The following is a 22,446-nucleotide window of genomic DNA, read 5'->3' on the forward strand; positions in this document are numbered from 1 at the left end:
GCAACTGATCTATCCTTTCTGGTGCTGATCATCTCCCGGTGCTCATCTCGGCGGCCACAAATCTGGTAGATAGTATCCTTGAGATTATTGCGGTAAACTTCTCCAATGCGTCCCATGGCGATGTGAGCAGCCATGCTCTTTCCTAGACTCCGGGTTGGTGCATCAAAGGAAAACTCTATGGGCTCAGTGACTGGCATGAACGTCCTTCCTGGAACTTGAACTTGAATCATCCAGCGCTCTTCTTCAGGTAAAGTGACGTTGTGAGTCCCGGCGAAGTTTGGTACTCCTATGTTCAGATATCTAGTGACTTCCTTCAAATGACGTCCAAAGGGTGTATCTTCATCCGGTTGCGTGAACTTGTTCCTTGCATCCGCCATCCTAAAATAGTAGAAAATATAAGGAGTCAGAATGAGAAGAGTGAGTAGTGATCTAGGGCTTTACCTTAGTGGTCGTGTCCTACAGTCAATGTGTGCTCTGATACCATCTTGTAGCGACCAGACCTCAAACGGTCCAATCTCTGTGCTCCGGTGTCATCCCTGGATCAGTAATGCTGACACCACACAGTACTTGAAGGATTTATAACAGAGTAGCAATCACACACTTATTACATCGAGTGTCTCAAAAGAGAACTATTACAATAAATATGGCTTAAGGCCATCTAATAACGATAACAGCGGAAGGCTTGGAAGATAAGTGAGTCCATCAACTCCAACGACATCACTGAGTATAGAACCACGACCTAAAAGCACCTTACTCGTCGTCTGAAAAGTCTACAACATGAACGTTGCAGCCCGAAATGGGTCAGCACATGGAATATGCTGGCAAGGTAACACATAGAGAATAATGGAAGAATAAAGCTATTCTGCATGCATATTTGGCTGGTGGAAAGCTCTATGGTTATAGTTTTGCGTAAAGCCAAATTTTTCCTACTACAAAGGAATAAATTTTATTTAACTATCATGGTGGTTGTTAAACATTGAGAGTGTAGACACCCTCTCAATCCCAATTACGCATCATCATTCAAACCCAACAAAATTATTTAGAGTAACATAATGAGATTCACATGATAATCCAAGTACTAGATACTCAAGATGTCCATAACCGGGGACACGGCTAACCATGATTAGTTTATACACTCTGCAGAGGTTTGCACACTTTTCCCCACAAGACTCGATCTCCTCCGTTGGGATTCTCGCACTACATGGTGTTTGAGAAACGGATGACCGAGACATAGTCTTTCAGAAGCGCTAGCACCTTACGATTGGGTGGACCGTTATTCCTACTTGCCCCTACATCTGCTAGTCTACCACTGTAAGAGTTCGCACAACTTAGTCAACTATGCTAGAGCCCATAGTAGCTTGTGGCTGCACACGGAAGTTTCTAGTATGAATAATCTCATGATCTCTTTGAGCCTGGGTGGCGGTCCAAAAGAAAAGCAGGCAATCGCTGAAATACCCCGGTGCCTCAATCCACCCAGATGTGTATTTAAGTTGCCACCTTAGATAAATCATTAATTTAACAAACTCACATCTGTCATGGATTTCACTCACCCAATCCACGTCTACTAGCATAGCATGGCATAATAAGCAAACGTAGAAGTAACTCCCAAGGTTTGATAATAAAACAGGTAATAGGTACTACCTCAACTACTTCCCAAATCTTTTGCCTTCGTTTTGCCTTCGTTTGATTGAAGAGACAAATCTTTTGCCTTCCTAAACTATTATCTTCCTTATTTAATTGAAGAGGCAAATCTTTTGCCTTCGTTTTAAAAAAAATCTTCTTGCCACAACAGCCTTTTCCCAAAGAACAACTTTTAATCGCCGAAGCAGATTTTGACTTTGTTTTCTTAATGTAACTGGTACATGAAAAGAACGTCATTTACATCTATGTTCTGATGTGACTGCTGGCTATATTGGTCAAACGAGGATAGCAAGTTTATAAATAATCCCAGTAGTACAAAACATAGCGTCCAGGTCTGTCTGCATCAATAATTTAAGGTTATATGCAACCGGTATTTGACGGCCATAATGTATAGTGCACTTAAATAACTCGTTGCAAGTTGCAAGAGCATGAAGCCAGTTAACTTACTGAATTTGCCTCTCCCATATTTATTTGCCTCCCATGTGTGTGTGTGTGTGTGCTGTTACTTGTAGATTACGTTTATGCTGTTACTTGTACGCTAGTAGGATAGTTGCGATAATCGGATGAGTTTCCCTTGATCTGCCTGGCGCAAGTCAGCTTGCTGTCTTCCCAATCTATCTGAACTTCAGAGAGAAGACATGCAGCTCGCTGTCATCCATATCTTAGGCTGGATATGAAAGATCTCGGTCAGCCCGAGCGTTTAAGGCCCGTTTGAGGTGTCCGTCTGGATTGAAAAGTCATGACCGGTCAGTGATCGGTCGGCCACCCGTGCGTTTAAGAAGGGTTCGAGGCGTCCGGTTGTATATGCTCTTAGGATCCTTGCGATCATGGGATGATTTCCCTTCCTCTGTCTGGCGCAAGGCAGCTTGCTGTCTTCCCAATCTATCTGAATTTCCGAGAGAAGACAAGACATGCAGGTCGGCGTCGCTGTCTTCCCAATCTATCTGAATTTCAGTTAGAAGACATGCAGCTGGCTGCCTTCCCACGCCATCTGAAGTTAGAGAGAAACACGCAGCTCGCTGTCCTCCGAATCAATCTGAATTTCAGAGAAAAGACATGCAGTTAGCTGTCATCCGAATCTATCTGAATTTCAGAGAAAAGACAGGCAGCTAGAGCTAGCTAGGTTCAGCACTACTCTTCCACCTTTTGACCCGCTCAAACATTCAGTACTACTACTACACACGTACGGCTTCAGTTGCTACTCCACCACTCATAATATTTACCTGATCAAATGCTGGAAAACAACCAATTCGTAAATTCAGGAGATGAAAGCTGAGCAGGAACGTGGAGGCCGGGACGGCAAGAACTCGGTGAAAAGGAACGTAGGCAGTACGCCGTGCGTGGTACGCTGTGGCCGTAACTCGCAGGGCCGTCCAGGTCACGACCGAGCCCCCACCCCTCTGGAAGCAGACACCCGCCTCCTGGGAAATTTACCGATCATAGTACACGACACCACACCAGAGAGAGCGTCTCGCGACACCCGGACGGAAAACTCCATGGAAAAGAGCGAGCAGCACACGGCGCGTGTGTGCTCCACATGGACGCATGTCCCCCATGTGCGCGGCAACAGGGGCCGGTCAGGAGCAAGACCGCGTCGTGCCATGCTACTGTGCATCCATGGACTGTGGGGGTACTGGGAAGTGGGAAGGAAGGGGATAATTACTCCGTCGGGTCGAGTACCGCGTGTACTCTACCTAGGCAGGCAGTGGCACAGATGCTGCGGCCATTGGCATGGCCCCACGCGGTGCCCGCCGCGTACTCCCGTCCCAGTCACAGTCCCGCCGGGGGAGATCGCACGCGGCCAGCCACGCGGTACCCTCGTCGCCTTGTCACTTGATTAATCGATACGTAGTTACTACCAAACCTGGGGCCGGATTTGAACGATCGGAAGAAAAGAAAAAAAGGCTTGTTTGTTGCATTCCATGGCTGCAGTTGACAAGGGAAGGGACCAATTCGTTTATGATGAGCAAGTTGGTGCTGCGTGCGCGCCCATGGCCAGAACCACTTGGCAATGGCACTCCCCTCCCTCCCAAGTTGCGGGCAGATAAGCTCGGGAGCTGCGAGTGAGCATCTATGACGCTCATCACTCTCTGCATCCAGCCGCGTGGGTACATGCAGCATGTATGTGGGGTGGGGTGGGGCGGGGCCACCCACAAGTGGACGGGGAATCCCGCGGGAACTGATGTTGTGTCGCGCTCACATGGCCTCTCTTTGCCATTTCGAGGGTGATCTAATTAATCGGTTGTGCAGGCAAACTGGGCTACCAGAAGTAGCTTTGCTCGCTTCTAAATTAAATAAAGTCCTACCAGTCACGTTTAGCATAGGCAGGGTTGATGATTATGCCATTGTTGCTGAGTTTGTATGATTGTTGATCATCATATTGCGCGCTGGGCTCACGGCCGTTCCATCCCGTTCGAATTCCAAAATGTTTAGGGGCTGAAAAAGGAATCCTGGAAAAAGAGCAAACAGTATGCGAAAACCGCCGCATCTTTTATTTCTTTGCGGAAACCACTGCATCTTCCAGAGATATACGAGCCACTTATGTATTCTATCTTTTGATTTGAAAAATGGCCCTGTCTTCGGTACTCCACTTGTACCGTATTCCCACACACTCGTATAGTAAAGCCTCTCCCTGTCATTTCCGTACCTAGTGGTATAGGAGAGTAGACTAGAAAACGTGCATGCATGCATCCACACACATAACTGTTGCCTTTGCTTATCTTTCCTGCATTCAGTCCGTGGTGGGCCGGCCTATTTCTCCACGGATGCTTCCCCTGCCACTGCCATGTCTGTCGCACACTGGCAGCGGCTGTATTTGTTGCTACAAATTTACTTACTCCACAGCAGAGGGTGGACGTTCAAAGACAGTTTTTTTTTTGAAACGGAGGCAAAAGATTTGCCTCATCAATTAAATAAGTAGAGAATAGAGTTTAGAGTTATACAACACACCCACAACAGCGGCATGACAATTACTCGCGCAAGAACAAGTTCCCTAGTCTTTTAGCGCCAGCGGTTACCCAAAGCTTGGCCTCGTCCAGAATGGTGGTAAGGATAACAGGCGGTGGCATGCACTTGTGACGGAACACCCTAGCATTTCTTTCGTTCCAAATTGTCCAAGAGACAAGCATGGTGAGGGAGGCCATGGCATGCCAATTAGGATTGGTACAGTCGGTTCTCTTGTCCCACCACTCTTTGACGGTTTCGTGGAGGTGCCACGTTGATGTATCCATGTGATGCAAGCCAATCTTCTCGATGATGGCTCTCCAAAGCCTAATCGTGTAGCGGCACTTGAAGAAAAGGTGAGCACCCGTTTCCTGCTCCCTCTTGCAAAGAGGGCAGAGGCCGCAATTTGGCCACCCACGCCTCTCCAAGCGATCGGCGATCCAAATCCTATCTTGCAATGCCAACCAGGAAAAGAATTTAACCTTGGGAGGAGCCCAAACCTTCCAGACCATGCGGTCCATGGGAGAGAGGGTCAAGCCAAGGAACTGAGCCTTGTATGCGGTAGCCGCCATGTAGATTCCGTCATTCGCGTGTTTCCAAACAATTCCATCTTCGGCTTGTTCATCAAGGTGGAAGTTGTGCACAAGCATCCAAAGAGTGAAAAATTCCCGAATGTGGTTGCTGGAGATAGTGGTGTTGTGGCGGATTTTGAAGATCCACGCATTCCCTCGAAGAGCCTCACGCACCGACCAATTCTTCCGTCTTGATGCCTCGTAGATTAGCGGCGCAATATCCTTGGGCTTGCGACCAAGAAGCCAGGGGGCATCCCAAACGGTGTTCTAGCGCCGTCACCCACAGTGATGGTGGTAGAGGCGTAGAAAAACTGGCGGTCATCCTCGGTGCAAGGATTGCCAAAACCCACCCACAGCTTGTGGGGTTCCGTCCATTCATACCAAAGCCAGCGAAGGCGCAGAGCACGTGCGAACTTGTCGGTATTGAGGACTCCTAATCCACCGTACTCCTTTGGTCGGCACACCACTTGCCAGTTGACCTTGCACTTGGCTCCCGTTGTTTTATCCGCGCCGGACCAAAGGAAAGCCCTCTCAATTTTGTTTAGGTTATGAAGTGATCTTGCTGGCACGATAAGAGGCGTAATAGAGTACACCGCTTGGGAGGAGATGACCGACTTGACGAGGGTCGTGCGTCCGATGGTAGTGATGTCTTGGCCCTCCCAAGTGACCAATTTGCCAGCCGCCTTGTCTTCGAGGTATTGGAAGTCAACATGCTTAAGTTGCCAAACAGAGAGAGGCAACCCCAAGTATTTAACCGGGAAAGATGCCCGTGCGGCTGGCATGCTCTGAAGAATATGGTCAAGGTCAAGGTGATTGCAGCGGATTGGCACGACGGAGCTTTTTTGGAAGTTGGTGCATAGGCCCGTCACCTCGCCAAAGCCTCTCAAGATAGAGGCAAGGTTGTCAATGTCCTTCTTGATAGGAGCCACAAAAACCGCCGCGTCGTCAGCATAGAGGGAGGTTCGCACCATGGCCCCACGCCCACGGATCTTATGCAGGAGACCTTTTCGAGTTGCAAGGTCCAAAATCTTGTGGAGGGGGTCGATCGCAATGACAAAAAGCAGGGGGAAATGGGGTCCCCCTGCCTAAGTCCGCACCTATGCTTCACTGGAGGGCCGGGCAACCCATTTAAAAGGATCCGAGATGAAGATGTGGATAGAAGCGCGGCAATCCAAGCCCGGAATTTGTCGGGGAACCCCAACCGTTGAAGCACATCAAGGATGTATTCCCACTTGATTGAGTCAAAAGCCTTCTTGATGTCAAGTTTGAACAGAAGAGCTGGGGTCTTGCACTTGTGCAGGCGTCTAGCAAAATTTCGCACACACATGAAGTTATCATGTATGCTTCTTCTCTTGATGAAGGCGCTCTGAGCGTTTGAGACAAGGTCGTTCATGTGGGGGGCCAGCCGAAGTGAGAGAACTTTGGCAATGATTTTGGCAATGGCGTGGACAAGGCTAATAGGTCTGTAATCAGAGATGCCTTCCGCACCCTCCTTCTTGGGCAAGAGAACGACATTGGCAGAATTGAGCCATTGCAAGTTGGAGGTGTGTAGGGAATCGAAGCGTTGAATAACCCTCATGACGGAATGCTTGATGATTCCCCAACACTTTTTGAAGAAGGTTCCCGTGAAGCCATCCGGTCCAGGCGCCTTATTGCCAGGCATCTCCTTAATGGCCCCCCACACCTCATCCTCCGTGATGGTGTTGCCAAGGTCATGCAAGTCATGGGGCTCGGTGCTGAGCTCCTCCCAATTAAAATCTTTGTTGCACGTGCCTCTCCTCCCCATGACCTCAGAGAAGTGGTCATGGATGATCTTTTCTTTTACCTCATGTTCAGTCACCCACCCTTGTGCATGTTTGATACGATGAATGTAGTTTTTCCGTCTTCGGGCATTAATGCGGCGATGAAAGAATCTGGTGTTTGCATCACCATCCCTCAGATTTGAAATCCTGGCACATTGGCTTTTCCTAGCCCTCTCAAGCACCGCCAAACTAATAACCCTCCGTTTGAGCCTAGAACGTAAGTCACGTTCCTCGGGAGAAAGAATACGCTCTTCTTGTGCAATGTCGAGGCGAAGAATCACAAGCAGGGCTGCATGTAGTTGAATCTTAGCCTTGGAAAAGAGCTTCTTGTTCCACTCGGAGAGCCGAATCGCAGTTTTCTTGATAAGGCTCCGTGTGACCCACGTGCTCATCCCACGCCTTCTGAACCACCTCGTTGAATCCAGGCAAAGATACCCAGAAATTCTCGAATTTGAAGGACCGTGGCCTTCTGGGGCCCCTGTCATCCGCGAGAAGGAGCGGACAATGATCGGAAAGGGAGGACGACAAAGCATGCAAGACATGGGTGTTGAATGTCGTATCCCATTCCGCATTGCAGAAGAAGGAGTCAAGCTTGCAAAGCGTTGGGTTGTCCCGCTCATTACTCCACGTGAAGCGTCTATTCTGAAGATGGATTTCCTTGAGCTCGCAGGATTGCAAAGTAGCGCAGAACCGGTTAATCCTACTTCGATTAACATTTATCTTGTTTTTGTCACGTGCACGATAGATCTGATTGAAGTCTCCTAGAGCAAGCCAACCAACACCAGCCAAAGGCTTGTGGGCGGTAAGTTTGGTGAAGAAGTCGTCCTTGCAAGCATAGTCTGTGGGACCATAGACGGAAGTGAGTTTGTAACACATGTCGGTCGCACGGATGCGGACCATGCCAGAGATGCAATAGGTCGAAGCTGAGATATCAGAGACGTCAAGAACATTGTCGTCCCACAATAAAAGGATCCCTCCCCTAGTCCCAGTGGCCGGGCGTTGCGCGAAATTTTTGAGTCTGTTACCACGAAGGAAGGCAGCAACAAACCTGTCAACACTGGCAAGCTTCGTCTCTTGTAAGCAGATGAGTTGACACGAGGAGGCGGCGATCGTTGCACTGACTGTTGCCCGCCTAGCTGAGCAGTTTAAGCCACGGACGTTCCAACTGAGCGTGTTGATTGGCTGTATCAGCATGGGACACACCATCATGCACATAGACCTGACGGTCCTGACCATGTAGCTAGAAAGGACACAGAACGTAGCCATTGATACAACTGTCCAACTGGAGCAGTACAACACCGCATGTAGCCCAACACAAGGCAACGCCATGCACCCCTGATACAACACACACACCTAAAAACGAAAGCAACAGGGCCACTCCGTGACACATTACTTAGTTGGACTAACATAATCAACTAAAACAGCCCAAGCATGCAGACTGGGAGATCAAGCCGTAGCCGGCTGCGATCCCACGACTTCCTGTGCTAGATGGCCCTCTTGAGCAAGCTCCAGCGCACCCTCACCACCATGGTCCAGCAATGCATCCTCGACACCGTTGACAACAGCATCATCAAGGTGGAAGAACTCCCTCATGGCCATGATCACCTTTGGAGCCAGCTGCTCCTTAAACTTGGTTGTGAAGTCATTCTGGGTAGCCTCAGTAACATCTTCTCCGTCTCTTGTGATTCCCATTGTGCGACAGACGAGCTTCTCCGCCACCTTGGCTGCTGGAGCTGCAACAACACCCGCACCCGCTCGTTTGATCCTTTGCAGTGAGAGGCCGCCCTTGTTGGAGATTTTAACTCCTGCCAGCGTCTTCCTGACGAGCCACTGGAGGGCTGGGACGAGGCGACGCAGACGGGGCGAGGATGCCCAGCTGCCGCTCCTCGAAGATGGGCGCCAGGGTCTCCACTCCGTCTTGTGCGGCGCGACGGTGCACTGGGAAGGGGGTACGCCTCATGGTGCCGACGCAGACCAGCGGCGGCGTTGGCGACGACTGGAAGCCAGGTGGCCTGGACGGCGATGGAAGGGGCCTCACCATGGCCTCAGGCGAGCACAGCTCGAGCAGAGGCTGGCTATGAGTCGCACCCAACAGGAGGGAGCTCCTGGTCTCGTCACGTTTAGAAGCAGGGCTTGGCGGCAGGACCGTGGTTGGGGAGAGCGGCGGGGACACCGGTGGAGTGCGCTCATCTTGGGATCGCAGCCTGGAGGAGCGAGGCGAGGCGTGACGGATGGGGCTACGCCCACGCGCAAGCTGCTCCGCCGGCAGCTGGACGGGCAGCAGCTCGAGGACACGAGTTGGCTCACCACTACCCGATCCCGAGCCTCGCAGAACTGCAGCAGAGCCGGGGCATGCAAGGGGGGCAATCACAGCAGCGTTGCCCTCCCGTCAGTGCCCCCCGAGGGTCCCTGGTGCGGTCCTGGCCATCATCGCGGTGGCGCTCGCGAGTGTTGCGAGAGAGCGAGCGCCGCACCTTGGCGCCCCAACCCTCCTGAGCACGGCCACCATCGCGCCCGCGCCGGCCGTCGCGGTCGCCGTCATCTTGGCGCCTATCCGGGCGCCGCTCAGTACACCCCTGCGCAGGTCGGCGATCCCTTGGGGTGTACGTGCCATCGACAAACTTCATATACCAGGTGAATTCATGAACTTCCGGTGGCAGCGGGTTGTCATCGTCGTCGCCGGCCTTGGAGTGGTCCTCGTGGAGGTCCAGATGGATGATGACGCGATGACAAAGGCCGCGCCGTCCCCGACGGCGGTGACCACGGGCCGGCAGCGTTAGCCATTTGACCTTGGGGATGGCACTGGGATCGGCCGTCCATGCCCACAGTGCCATGTACCTCGTGTCCTCCTTGCGAAGGGAACGTGGCTCGATGTAGTCGAGAGAGCAGCCACGGCCGATGAGGAAGGTGGCGATGTAGTTGTTCCAGCCGTGCAGCGGGACGCCTTCCAAGCAGAGCCGGACGTGGTGGAGCTGGTCCTCATTGTCGGCGTGCGCTTCAAGCCTCCACTCACGCACATAGATGCGGTAGCCAGCGCCGAGAAGATCACCGCGGGATAGATCCTCTGCTCCAACGGTGCTGATGCATAAACCGAACAAAGAATTGCTCGGGATAGTGCTGGACCACCTCGACGTCCGCCTGACGCGCGCCCAGGGCCGTTGCAAGCTCAGAGGCCACCTGCCGGCAGGAGACGTCCTTCCGGCCACCCTCGAGCCAAGCGACCGCACCGTTGGAGGAGAGGACGGCCGCTTGCAGCTGCATCTCAGGCGTCGCTGGGACAACAACGAAGTCTTCCGCCGGCCGCAGCGAAGCGTCACCAGGCCGTAGCGAGGCGCCACCAGGCCGCGCCATGTTGGTCCGAGGGGTAGCAGGCAGCAGCAGCGGGCGAGGGGCTTCCCAGCCACGACCCAGGCGAGATGCCCCGAAGACAGCAGCAGTAGGGCGGGGGAGAGGTGGTGGAGGCACGGCTAGGCTGTCAAGAGAGCTCAGAGGCTTCCAGAGGTTTTGACAGCCGCGCGATTTGTGCCCATTTTGTAGGCAGCGGGAGCAGCGAATTGGGTCGCGGCACCCCTCAGCACGATGACCGCGGAAGAGGCACCGACAACACCGGCCTAGGAGCCATCGGGGAATGGGCGCCGGCTTGAATGCCGGGGCGGCCAAAGCCGGGCGGCGCGGGCCTTTACGCGATGCGACGAGGCGCCAGTCGCCGGTCACTTCATCCTCGCGCCCCGCGCAGGGCTGCAACCCCGGCATTGAAGACGCACCAGCAGCATGGTGGAAGGAGGCCAGCTGCCTCCCAACAGCGCAATTAAGGCTGGCTTCGCCTGGGACTTGAATGCGCGAGGAAGCCGCGGCAGGGGCGGCGAGCCCCGGCCCAACCAAAGCCTGGCTCAGAGATGCACTTGGCGGCTGCGAGTCGGGGACGAAGCCGCCTGAAGAGGTAGATCCGCCCTGACCTGCCAGCAGCGAATCTGGATCTGGCGAGGCTGCAGCAGATGAGCACCGGAAGGACGAAGTTCTCCTAAGCAGCGCGAGCTGGATGCCAACAGGGCCGCCAGCAGGCGGCGGCGGCAGGGGCATAAACCAGGAGGCGAAGCCGGAGCAGGGAGCTGCGGCCGCCCCTGCCGGCGCAGGCGCAGGCGCGGGCGCGGGCGCGGGTGGGGAGAGCGTGGGCGGGCACATGGTCTCTGCCGCGGGGGAAGTCTTCCAAAGACAGTATAGGAACTACTGTAACTACCACGAAGTTTTCAACCGTCAGATGTTTTCACACCATCACCATGCGCCGTTAAAATAAATCCAACACCATTTCAGTTTAATTACAAGCTAAGCTGCTCTGCTGCTGGACTTCGAGAATCGCTTCAGGAAACAAATATAGCAGACTTATCAAAACTGCGTATATACAGACATACAGTAATAGTTCCAGAGATTGTCAGAAGTGTTACTCTTGCCAGTAACGTACGGTACTGCACATCGTTTAGGTACGGAGAAGATAAGAGTATGCCCACCATCATCCGTCCATCGGCCACCACTTGCTTTCTCTCTCCGACGTCAGTGCCTCTCCCGGCGCTGACGTACACGCGCAAGGATGCATGAACCTGGTCAGCTTCCACGTTGCTTCGCTCCGGCAACAGCCAATGGGGTGCGCCCTACCTCTGACTTCACCACACATATCAGACCCCACACAAGTAATTTTAATCCCTCTAGAAACGGGGGGCTTTGGCACCGGAGACGCAAGGCGCTCCCTTTCCCAATTTCCACGCCCACAAAGCGGCAAAGCGCGCACGGGTGGCTAAATATCATCAAAATAAAAATGTTCCATGTCATGACATTGACATGTAATCCTACACAGCAGAACTGGACTTTCACTGGGTTCTACTATAGTGTCAGTAATTCTCATTTTTTTTTACTGAAGTAACAATCCTACTGAAGACGGAAAATGTACCATGTACCAAGGTAGGAGTATTCTTCTTGCCGAAGACGGAAATTTAGTAGTTATTCTAATAATACCACTTGAAAAGTCCACTGATCGACCGGGCCTGAATAACGGCGGGACAAATGCTTGAGACTTGAGCGCACATGCTCCAGCTTTGGGATACAAAATTTCTTCTCTCAGGAACCCTACGTAGATTAGAGTTTCTATACATGGATAGATAAATATCTCCGTTGGTTGGATCGAAGGCCAGCTGCTACCGTGGTTCCTGTTCAAGCATGCAAAGGGGCAACCTTGAATTGGTCAGCATCATGATTTCTCAACAAAACAATAAAAACATTAGAATTTGGTCAGCATCACGGGCAACTGAGCTTATAAATTCCACATCGATCTCTCCTCTCTGGTCTAAGATTCCTGCAGCGTTGGCAGGGAGTGCCAGCGGCTCAACGGGCCCGTGCCAATTTTTGGTAGTGACCCGTTAGTAGTGACTCTAAATGACCTGCATGGAAACGTGAGTACAAAATAAAAATAACCGATGTGGATGGTCGGGTACGCGTCTACCTGTGTCTCTAGCATGAAGAGCCAGTGGAGATGTGGAGGTGATGCATGGTCACCACCAGTGGTTTTTTTTTCGTATCACTACCAGTGTTGATGGGTGTAATTTACCCCATCATTTTCCAAGTTTAATTTTAATATTCTAAAGAAAATCTTATGATATCTCTTTATAATGCTTAGTAATGACAAATTACTTACAAGATCTAGATGTATAAATCTCCTTATTTTGATATTTTGTTGGAGATATGATGGATATAAGAGGAAATGGACACGATTTTGTAATTTCCTCCCAGTTTGGTGCATTTCGCATGTGATGTGTTGTTAACCGTCTCTCCAAATGGCAAGACGAGCACTGGTCCACCCGCAGTATAGGTTTGCTCGTATTGTGGTTGTACTAAGCGGGGACACCTCACTAACATCAAGACGATGATTTTCGCCCTTGTTATGAGAATAGCCAACATATGTCACAATATTAAACAAAATTAACGACATGGGGTCACCTTGCCTCAATCCCTTCTAAGTTTAGAAGTAGTGACCGATGTTATCATTAACCCTAACCCTAATCCCCCCGCCCTGAACGGAACGTAACAAGCCACTTCTTGCCTCCGTTCAGCCACAAAACCTTTCATTTGAAGAGGTTGTTGAAGAAAAAAAACACTTTCTTTGTCGTAGGCCGTTTCAAAGTCCACCTTAAAGATAACCCCGTCAAGTTTCTTAGTGTGGAGCTCTTGAATCGTCTCATGAAGGACAACCACTCCTCAGTTATATTGCGACCAGACATAAAGGCAGTTTGCGTTGGACGCACAATTGTGTGAGCAACACTGGACAATCTATTAGTGCTCACATGTAAGAAGACTTTTGACCGCGAAATATTTTTGTTACTACATCGATTTGTGATTAAACATTCCGGGGACACGGCTTAAGTCAGATTTTACAATGTGGGAGGTGACCAAATTATTTTCCGAGGCCGCCCGAATGCTTCCGCTTAAATCGTGGGATGTAAAGACGATGTTGGTTGAAACAACTAGAATATTTTCTGAAATGGAGGCAAAAGATTTGCCTCTCAGATATTAGTTAAGAGGAGGAAAGAGTTCTGTTACAAGTCCCCAAACACGAAAAGAATTACACTCCTAGTACAGTTGTTCTCATTTTTTTTCGTGTCAGTGGTTATCCATAATTGGACCTCGTCCTTAATGTTGTTTACAAGAACCATCGGTTGCGTGCTCTTGTGGAGAGAGATTCGAGCGTTCCTTTGATTCCAAATAGTCCAATCAATGAGCATTGTGAGAGATGACATGGCCTTTCTATTGGGGGTGCTTCGGTTGGACCGCTTGATCCACCAGTCATTGATGGATCTTTCAAGATGCCAAGTGGTAATGTCAAAGCCATCGAGATGGAGCTAATCATTTATCAAGTTCCAAAGGCGGATGGTGTAGCAACACTTGAAGGAGGGGTGCGCAGCCGACTCTTGCATTTGCTTGCATAAGGGGCAAAGATAGCAATTTGACCATACGCCTTTGGCCAAAGTATCAGTGGTTTAATCCTATCTTGAGTGGCCATCCATGCAAAGAACTTGACCTTGGAAGGGGCCCAAGCGTGTTCCGTAGGGAAGTAGAATGTTCCCATAAATTGCACCATGTACACGGTTGCCGTGGAGTAAACACAACTAGAAGTATTCTTCTAAACAATATCATCTTCAGCATGGATGTCCAAGTGGAAGTCACAAAGGATGGTCCAAAGGGCTACAAATTGGCGGGTGTGCTCTTAAGGAGGAGTTGACGTTGATCTTAATTTTTGGAACCGAGGCGTCCTCATTGAGAGCCTCCTTCACCTTCCATTTTTTTTCTCGTGGATGCGTTGAAGATGACAGGTGCAATCTCCTTTGGTTTCTGGTTATTGATCTAAGGTGCCTACTAGAATGGAGTTTTAGCTCCATCTTCAATGGCGATGGTGGTCCAGGCATAGAAGAGGACAGTGTCATGCTCATCACATGGGTTGGTCATGCAAACACAAAGTTTTGATGTCTCTTTCCATCTCATTAGGGTTTAGTCTTGGACGTGATGATATCTCTGTACATCTATATATTGGCACTGGATGCCCGTGAATATACGTGAGTTGCATCCTATTATTTCTCTACATGGCATCAGCCTAATTCAATCTAACCTACAGCCGTGAGACTGCCTACTTGCTCCTCTACATCAACGACGTCATCTTAATAGTGTGCATTACTGATCTTCTTCGATGGCTCACTGATCAAATTCGCGCTGAGTTCGCCATCAAGGACTTAGGTCCACTACACTACTTCCTCGATATCAAGGTGGTACGACGAGTGGATGGGTTCTTTCTTCACCAGCGGAAGTATGCTCATGAGTTGCTTGACCGTGCCGGGATGCTTAATTGCAAACCCGCGGCCACCCCCGCTCGATTGTTGGTGCTCTATAGTACCTGACGCTCACTCGCCCGAAGTTGCAGTACGTGGTGCAGCAGGTATGCCTTCATATGCATTCACCTCGTGATGCTCACTTGACCGCAGTAAAACGGATTCTCCGTTACATTTGGGGTACTATGGATCTTGGCCTCTCGCTCCATGCTTCAGCAGCTATGGACATCGTGAAGGAAATATGCCCTAGAGGCAATAATAAAGTTATTATTTATTTCCTTATATCATGATAAATGTTTATTATTCATGCTAGAATTGTATTAACCGGAAACATAATACATGTGTGAATACATAGACAAACAGAGTGTCACTAGTATGCCTCTACCTGACTAGCTCGTTGATCAAAGATGGTTATATTTCCTAACCATAGACATGAGTTGTCATTTGATTAACGGGATCACATCATTAGGAGAATGATGTGATTGACTTGACCCATTCCGTTAGCTTAGCACTTGATCGTTTAGTTTGTTGCTATTGCTTTCTTCATGACTTATACATGTTCCTATGACTATGAGATTATGCAACTCCCGTTTACCGGAAGAACACGCCACCAAACGTCACAACGTAACTGGGTGATTATAAAGGTGCTCTACAGGTGTCTCCGAAGGTACTTGTTGGGTTGGCATATTTCGAGATTAGGATTTGTCACTCCGATTGTCGGAGAGGTATCTCTGGGCCCACTCGGTAATGCACATCACTATAAGCCTTGCAAGCATTGCAACTAATGAGTTAGTTGCAGGATGATGTATTACGGAACGAGTAAAGAGACTTGCTGGTAACGAGATTGAACTAGGTATTGAGATACCGACGATCGAATCTCGGGCAAGTAACATACCGATGACAAAGGGAACAATGTATGTTGTTATGCGGTCTGACCGATAAAGATCTTCGTAGAATATGTAGAAGCCAATATGGGCATCCAGGTCCCGCTATTGGTTATTGACCAGAGAGGTGTCTCGGTCATGTCTACATAGTTCTCGAACCCGTAGGGTCCGCACGCTTAACATTCGTTGACGATATAGTATTATATGAGTTATGTATGTTGGTGACCGAGTGTTGTTCGGAGTCCCGGATGAGATCACGGACATGACAAGGAGCTCCCGAATGGTCCGGAGGTAAAGATTCATATATTGGATGATATGGTTTGGCCAAGGGGTCAGGCCCATGGGGCAATAAGTCGGTGCAAAAGGAGTTTTACGAAGGCCAGGGGGCCAAACGCCGGAGACCCTGGCGTCTGGCCCTGGGCCAGACGCCGAGGCCCATGGCGTCTGGGCCAGACGCCGAGGATTGTGGCGTTTGGTCCTGGAGTCCGAGTGGGACTCTTGCTTTTCAGGCAAAACCGACTTTGAGGAGGCTTTTGCTCCAAGTTTCGACCCCAGATCTCAACATATAAATAGAGGGGCAGGGCTAGCACCAAAGACACATCAAGAAACACCAAGCCGTGTGCCGGCAACCCCGTCCCCTCTAGTTTATCCTCCGTCATAGTTTTCGTAGTGCTTAGGCGAAGCCCTACGGAGATTGTTCTTCACCAACACTGTCACCACGCCGTCGTGCTGCCGGAACTCATCTACTACTTCGCCCCTCTTGCTGGATCGAGAAGGCGAGGACGTCACCGAGCCGAACGTCTGCAGAACTCGGAGGTGCCGTGCTTTCGGTATTTGGATTGGTCAGATCGTGAAGACGTATGACTCCATCAACCACGTTGATATAACGGTTCCGCAAACGGTCTACGAGGGTACGTAGACAACACTCTCCCCTCTCGTTGCTATGCATCACCATGATCTTGCGTGTGCGTAGGAAATTTTTGAAATTACTACGTTCCCCAACACATCGTGGCATACTCTAATGCAGACTGCGTTGGCTGCCCCAACACACGGTGTTCCACCTCCGGTTATTGTGTCTACCTTGGACCATCACTTATCTCCTAGTTGACCAAGGGACAACCCACGATTTTTCGGTCCAGTGCTGAGGTTGAGTATCACGCGGTGGCTAACTGAAGGAAATATGCCCTAGAGGCAATAATAAAGTTATTATTTATTTCCTTATAATCATGATAAATGTTTATTATTCATGCTAGAATTGTATTAACCGGAAACATAATACATGTGTGAATACATAGACAAACAAAGTGTCACTAGTATGTCTCTACTTGACTAGCTCGTTAATCAAAGATGGTTATGTTTCCTAACCATGAACAATGAGTTGTTATTTGATTAACGAGGTCACATCATTAGTTGAATGATCTGATTGACATAACCCATTCCATTAGCTTAGCACCCGATCGTTTAGTATGTTGCTATTGCTTTCTTCATGACTTATACATGTTCCTATAACTATGAGATTATGCAAGTCCCGTTTACCGGAGGAACACTTTGGGTACTACCAAACGTCACAACGTAACTGGGTGATTATAAAGGAGTACTACAGGTGTCTCCAAAGGTACATGTTGGGTTGGTGTATTTTGAGATTAGGATTTGTCACTCCGATTGTCGGAGAGGTATCTCTGGGCCCTCTCGGTAATGCACATCACATAAGCCTTGCAAGCATTACAACTAATATGTTAGTTGTGAGATGATGTATTACGGAACGAGTAAAGAGACTTGCCGGTAACGAGATTGAACTAGGTATTGGATACCAACGATCGAATCTCGGGCAAGTAACATACCGATGACAAAGGAAACAACGTATGTTGTTATGCGGTCTGACCGATAAAGATCTTCGTAGAATATGTAGGAGCCAATATGGGCATCCAGGTCCCGCTATTGGTTATTGACCGGAGACGTGTCTCGGTCATGTCTACATTGTTCTCGAACCCGTAGGGTCCGCACGCTTAAGGTTACGACGACAGTTATGTTATGAGTTTATGCATTTTGATGTACCGAAGGTTGTTCGGAGTCCCGGATGTGATCACGGACATGACGAGGAGAAATGGTCGAGACGTAAAGATTGATATATTGGAAGCCTATGTTTGGATATTGGAAGTGTTCCCGGCGAAATCGGGATTTTACCGGAGTACCGGGAAGGTTACCGGAACCCCCCCGGGAGCTAAATGGGCCATGTTGGGCCTTAGTGGAAAAGAGAAGAGGCAGCCCTACATGGGCTGTGCGCCTCCCCCTTCCCCTAGTCCTATTAGGACTAGGAGAGGTGGCCAGCCCCCTCTTTCTCTTTTCCCCCTCCGTGAATCCTATTCCAACTAGGATTGGGGGGGGGGGATCCTACTCCCTACAATCAGCGAAAAACTCGAATCCAATGGATTCGAAGATATTGGGCAGAATAGTGGTTCAAGTACAGGTTCGTGACCCAGGAGTATGCTGAGAAGAATGCCATCAAGCGACCGTGGGGAGACATCCTATACAAAATCTTCAACCCAGGTCCAGAGCTGAAGCCATTGAACAAGGCTTCTATCCTTGTACTAGAGGCACCCTAGAACACACAAGTTGATCCACGTGATCTATTCCTTAGCCGTGTGCGGTGCCCCCAGCCACCATAATCCTCGATAATACTGTAGCGGAGTTTAGGCGAAGCCCTGCTGCCGTAGTGCATCAAGATCGTCACCACGCCGTCGTACTGACGGAACTCTTCCCCGACACTTTGCTGGATCGGAGTCCGGGGATCGTCATCGAGCTGAACGTGTGCTCGAACTCGGAGGTGCCGTAGTTTCGGTGCTTGATCGGTTGGATCGTGAAGACGTACGACTACTTCCTCTATGTTGCGTCAATGCTTCCGCAGTCGGTCTGCATGGGTACGTAGACAACACTCTCCCATCTCGTTGCTATGCATCACATGATCTTGCGTGTGCGTAGGATTTTTTTTGAAATTACTACGAAACACAACAGTGGCATCCGAGCCTAGGTTATTTATGTTGATGTTATATGCACGAGTAGAACACAAGTGAGTTGTGGGCGATATAAGTCATACTGCCTACCAACATGTCATACTTTGGTTTGGCGGCATTGTTGGACGAGACGACCCGGACCAACCTTACGCGTACGCTTACGCGAGACCGGTTCCCCCGACGTGCTTTGCACACAGGTGGCTTGCGGGCGACTGTCTCTCCAACTTTAGTTGAACCAAGTATGGCTACGCCCGGTCCTTGCGAAGGTTAAAACGGAGTCTATTTGACAAACTATCGTTGTGGTTTTGATGCGTAGGTGATATTGGTTCTTGCTTAAGCCCGTAGCAGCCACATAAAACTTGCAACAACAAAGTAGAGGACGTCTAACTTGTTTTTGCAGGGCATGTTGTGATGTGATATGGTCAAGACATGATGCTGAATTTTAATGTATGAGATGATCATGTTTTGTAACCGAGTTATCGGCAACTGGCAGGAGCCATATGGTTGTCGCTTTATTGTATGCAATGAAATCGCGATGTAATGCTTTACTTTATTACTAAGCGGTAGTGATAGTCGTGGAAGCATAAGCTTGGCGAGACGACAACGATGCTACGATGGAGATCAAGGTGTCACGCCGGTGACGATGGTGATCACGACGGTGCTTCGGAGATGGAGATCACAAGCACAAGATGATGATGGCCATATCATATCACTTATATTGATTGCATGTGATGTTTATCCTTTTATGCATCTTATCTTGCTTTGATTGACGGTAGCATTATAAGATGATCTCTCACTAAATTATCAAGAAGTGTTCTGCCTGAGTATGCACCGTAGCGAAAGTTCTTCGTGCTGAGACACCACGTGATAATCGGGTGTGATAGGTTCTACATTCAAATACAACGGGTGCAAAACAGTTGCACACGCGGAATACTCAGGTTATACTTGACGAGCCAAGCATATACAGATATGGCCTCGGAACACGGAGACCGAAAGGTCGAGCGTGAATCATATAGCAGATATGATCAACATAACGATGTTCACCATTGAAAACTACTCCATCTCACGTGATGATCGGTTATGGTTTAGTTGATTTGGATCACGTAATCACTTAGAGGATTAGAGGGATGTCTATCTAAGTGGGAGTTCTTTAATTAATTTGATTAACTGAACTTAAATTTATCATGAAACTTAGTACCTGATTAGTATCTTGCTTGTATATGTTTGATTGTAGATAGATGACTCGTGCTGTTGTTCCGTTGAATTTTAATGCGTTCCTTGAGAAAGCAAAGTTGAAAGATGATGGTAGCAATTACACGGACTGGGTCCGTAACTTAAGGATTATCCTCATTGCTGCACAGAAGAATTACATCCTGGAAGCACCACTGGGTGCCAGGCCTGCTGCAGGAGCAACGCCGGATGTTATGAACGTCTGGCAGAGCAAAGCTGATGACTACTCGATAGTTCAGTGTGCCATGCTTTACGGCTTAGAATCGGGACTTCAACGACGTTTTGAACGTCATGGAGCATATGAGATGTTCCAGGAGTTGAAGTTAATATTTCAAGCAAATGCCCGAATTGAGAGATATGAAGTCTCCAATAAGTTTTATAGCTGCAAGATGGAGGAGAACAGTTCTGTCAGTGAGCATATACTCAAAATGTCTGGGTATAATAATCACTTGATTCAATTGGGAGTTAATCTTCCAGATGATTGCGTCATTGACAGAATTCTTCAATCACTGCCACCAAGCTACAAGAGCTTCGTGATGAACTATAATATGCAAGGGATGAACAAGACTATTCCCGAGCTCTTCGCGATGCTGAAAGCTGCGGAGGTAGAAATCAAGAAGGAGCATCAAGTGTTGATGGTCAACAAGACCACTAGTTTCAAGAAAAAGGGCAAAGGGAAGAAGAAGGGGAACTTCAAAAAGAACGGCAAGAAAGTTGCTATTCAAGAGAAGAAACCCAAACCTTGACCTAAGCCTGAAACTGAGTGCTTCTATTGCAAGCAGACTGGTCACTAGAAGCGGAACTGCCCCAAGTATTTGGCGGATAAGAAGGATGGCAAGGTGAACAAAGGTATATGTGATATACATGTTATTGACGTGTACCTTACTAATGCTCGCAGTAGCACCTGGGTATTTGATACTGGTTCTGTTGCTAATATTTGCAACTCGAAATAGGGACTACGGATTAAGCGAAGATTGGTTAAGAACGAGGTGACGATGCGCGTGGGAAACGGTTCCAAAGTCGATGTGATCGCAGTCGGCACGCTACCTCTACATCTACCTTCGGGATTAATATTAGACCTAAATAATTGTTATTTGGTGCCAGCGTTAAGCATGAACATTATATCTGGATCTTGTTTAATGTGAGACGGTTATTCATTTAAATCAGAGAATAATGGTTGTTCTATTTATATGAGTAATATCTTTTATGGTCATGCACCCTTAAAGAGTGGTCTATTCTTGTTGAATCTCGATAGTAGTAACACACATATTCATAATGTTGAAGCCAAAAGATGCAGAGTTGATAATGAGAGTGCAACTTATTTGTGGCACTGCCATTTAGGTCATATCGGTGTAAAGCGCATGAAGAAACTCCATACTGATGGACTTTTGGAACCACTTGATTATGAATCACTTGGTACTTGCGAACCGTGCCTCATGGGCAAGATGACCAAAACACCGTTCTCCGGTACTATGAAGAGAGCAACAGATTTGTTGGAGATCTTACATACAGATGTATGTGGTCCGATGAATATTGAGGCTCGTGGCGGATATCGTTATTTTCTCACCTTTACAGATGATTTAAGCAGATATGGGTATATCTATTTAATGAAACATAAGTCTGAAACATTTGAAAAGTTCAAAGAATTTCAGAGTGAAGTTGAAAATCATCGTAACAAGAAAATAAAGTTTCTACGATCTGATCGTGGAGGAGAATATTTGAGTTACGAGTTTGGTGTATATTTGAAAAATTGTGAAATAGTTTCGCAACTCACGCCACCCGGAACACCTCAGCGTAATGGTGTGTCCGAACGTCGTAATCGTACTTTACTAGATATGGTGCGATCTATGATGTCTCTTACTGATTTACCGCTATCGTTTTGGGGATACGCTCTAGACAACACTCTCCCATCTCGTTGCTATGCATCACATGTTCTTGCGTGTGCGTAGGAATTTTTTTGAAATTACTACGAAACCCAACACTAACGTCTTTGCTGAATGCTCCTGGCTTCGGCAACTTCTCTCTGAGCTCTCTTGTCCTATTGACAAGGCCACCATGGTATATTCATTGGCGGAGCCAGGGGTCTTCTTTGGTATTTCATGGAATACCAATGATTTTGGCAGGAAAAATATTATATATGTATGTATTGTATATACAATATACACATCGGTCCAGCCATAGCCCACAAGTTGAAACCTGTATGCAATCCACTCCATGTGTACCTTCCTGGCCTGCTCCCCTAAATGCTTCTATGTACTCGTCATGTCAGCAACCTACTAAGAGCATCTCTAGCAGACCCCTTATATCGCGTCGAACTGTAAAATAACCGCCAATTTTTACAGTTTTGTCCGAAAAAAGCGTCCTGGACAGACACCTTAAACACCCTTGAACCTTAAATTTTTTTTGAGGGACGCGGTAAATTGCCACACACGCCCCCCACCACGACCCGCGAAAACACAGGTTCCCTCCCGCCCCATCGGTGTCATGTATAGTGGTAA

The sequence above is a fragment of the Triticum aestivum genome, chromosome 5A (assembly GCF_018294505.1).
Source record: "Triticum aestivum cultivar Chinese Spring chromosome 5A, IWGSC CS RefSeq v2.1, whole genome shotgun sequence".
NCBI classification, from domain to species: Eukaryota; Viridiplantae; Streptophyta; class Magnoliopsida; order Poales; family Poaceae; genus Triticum; species Triticum aestivum.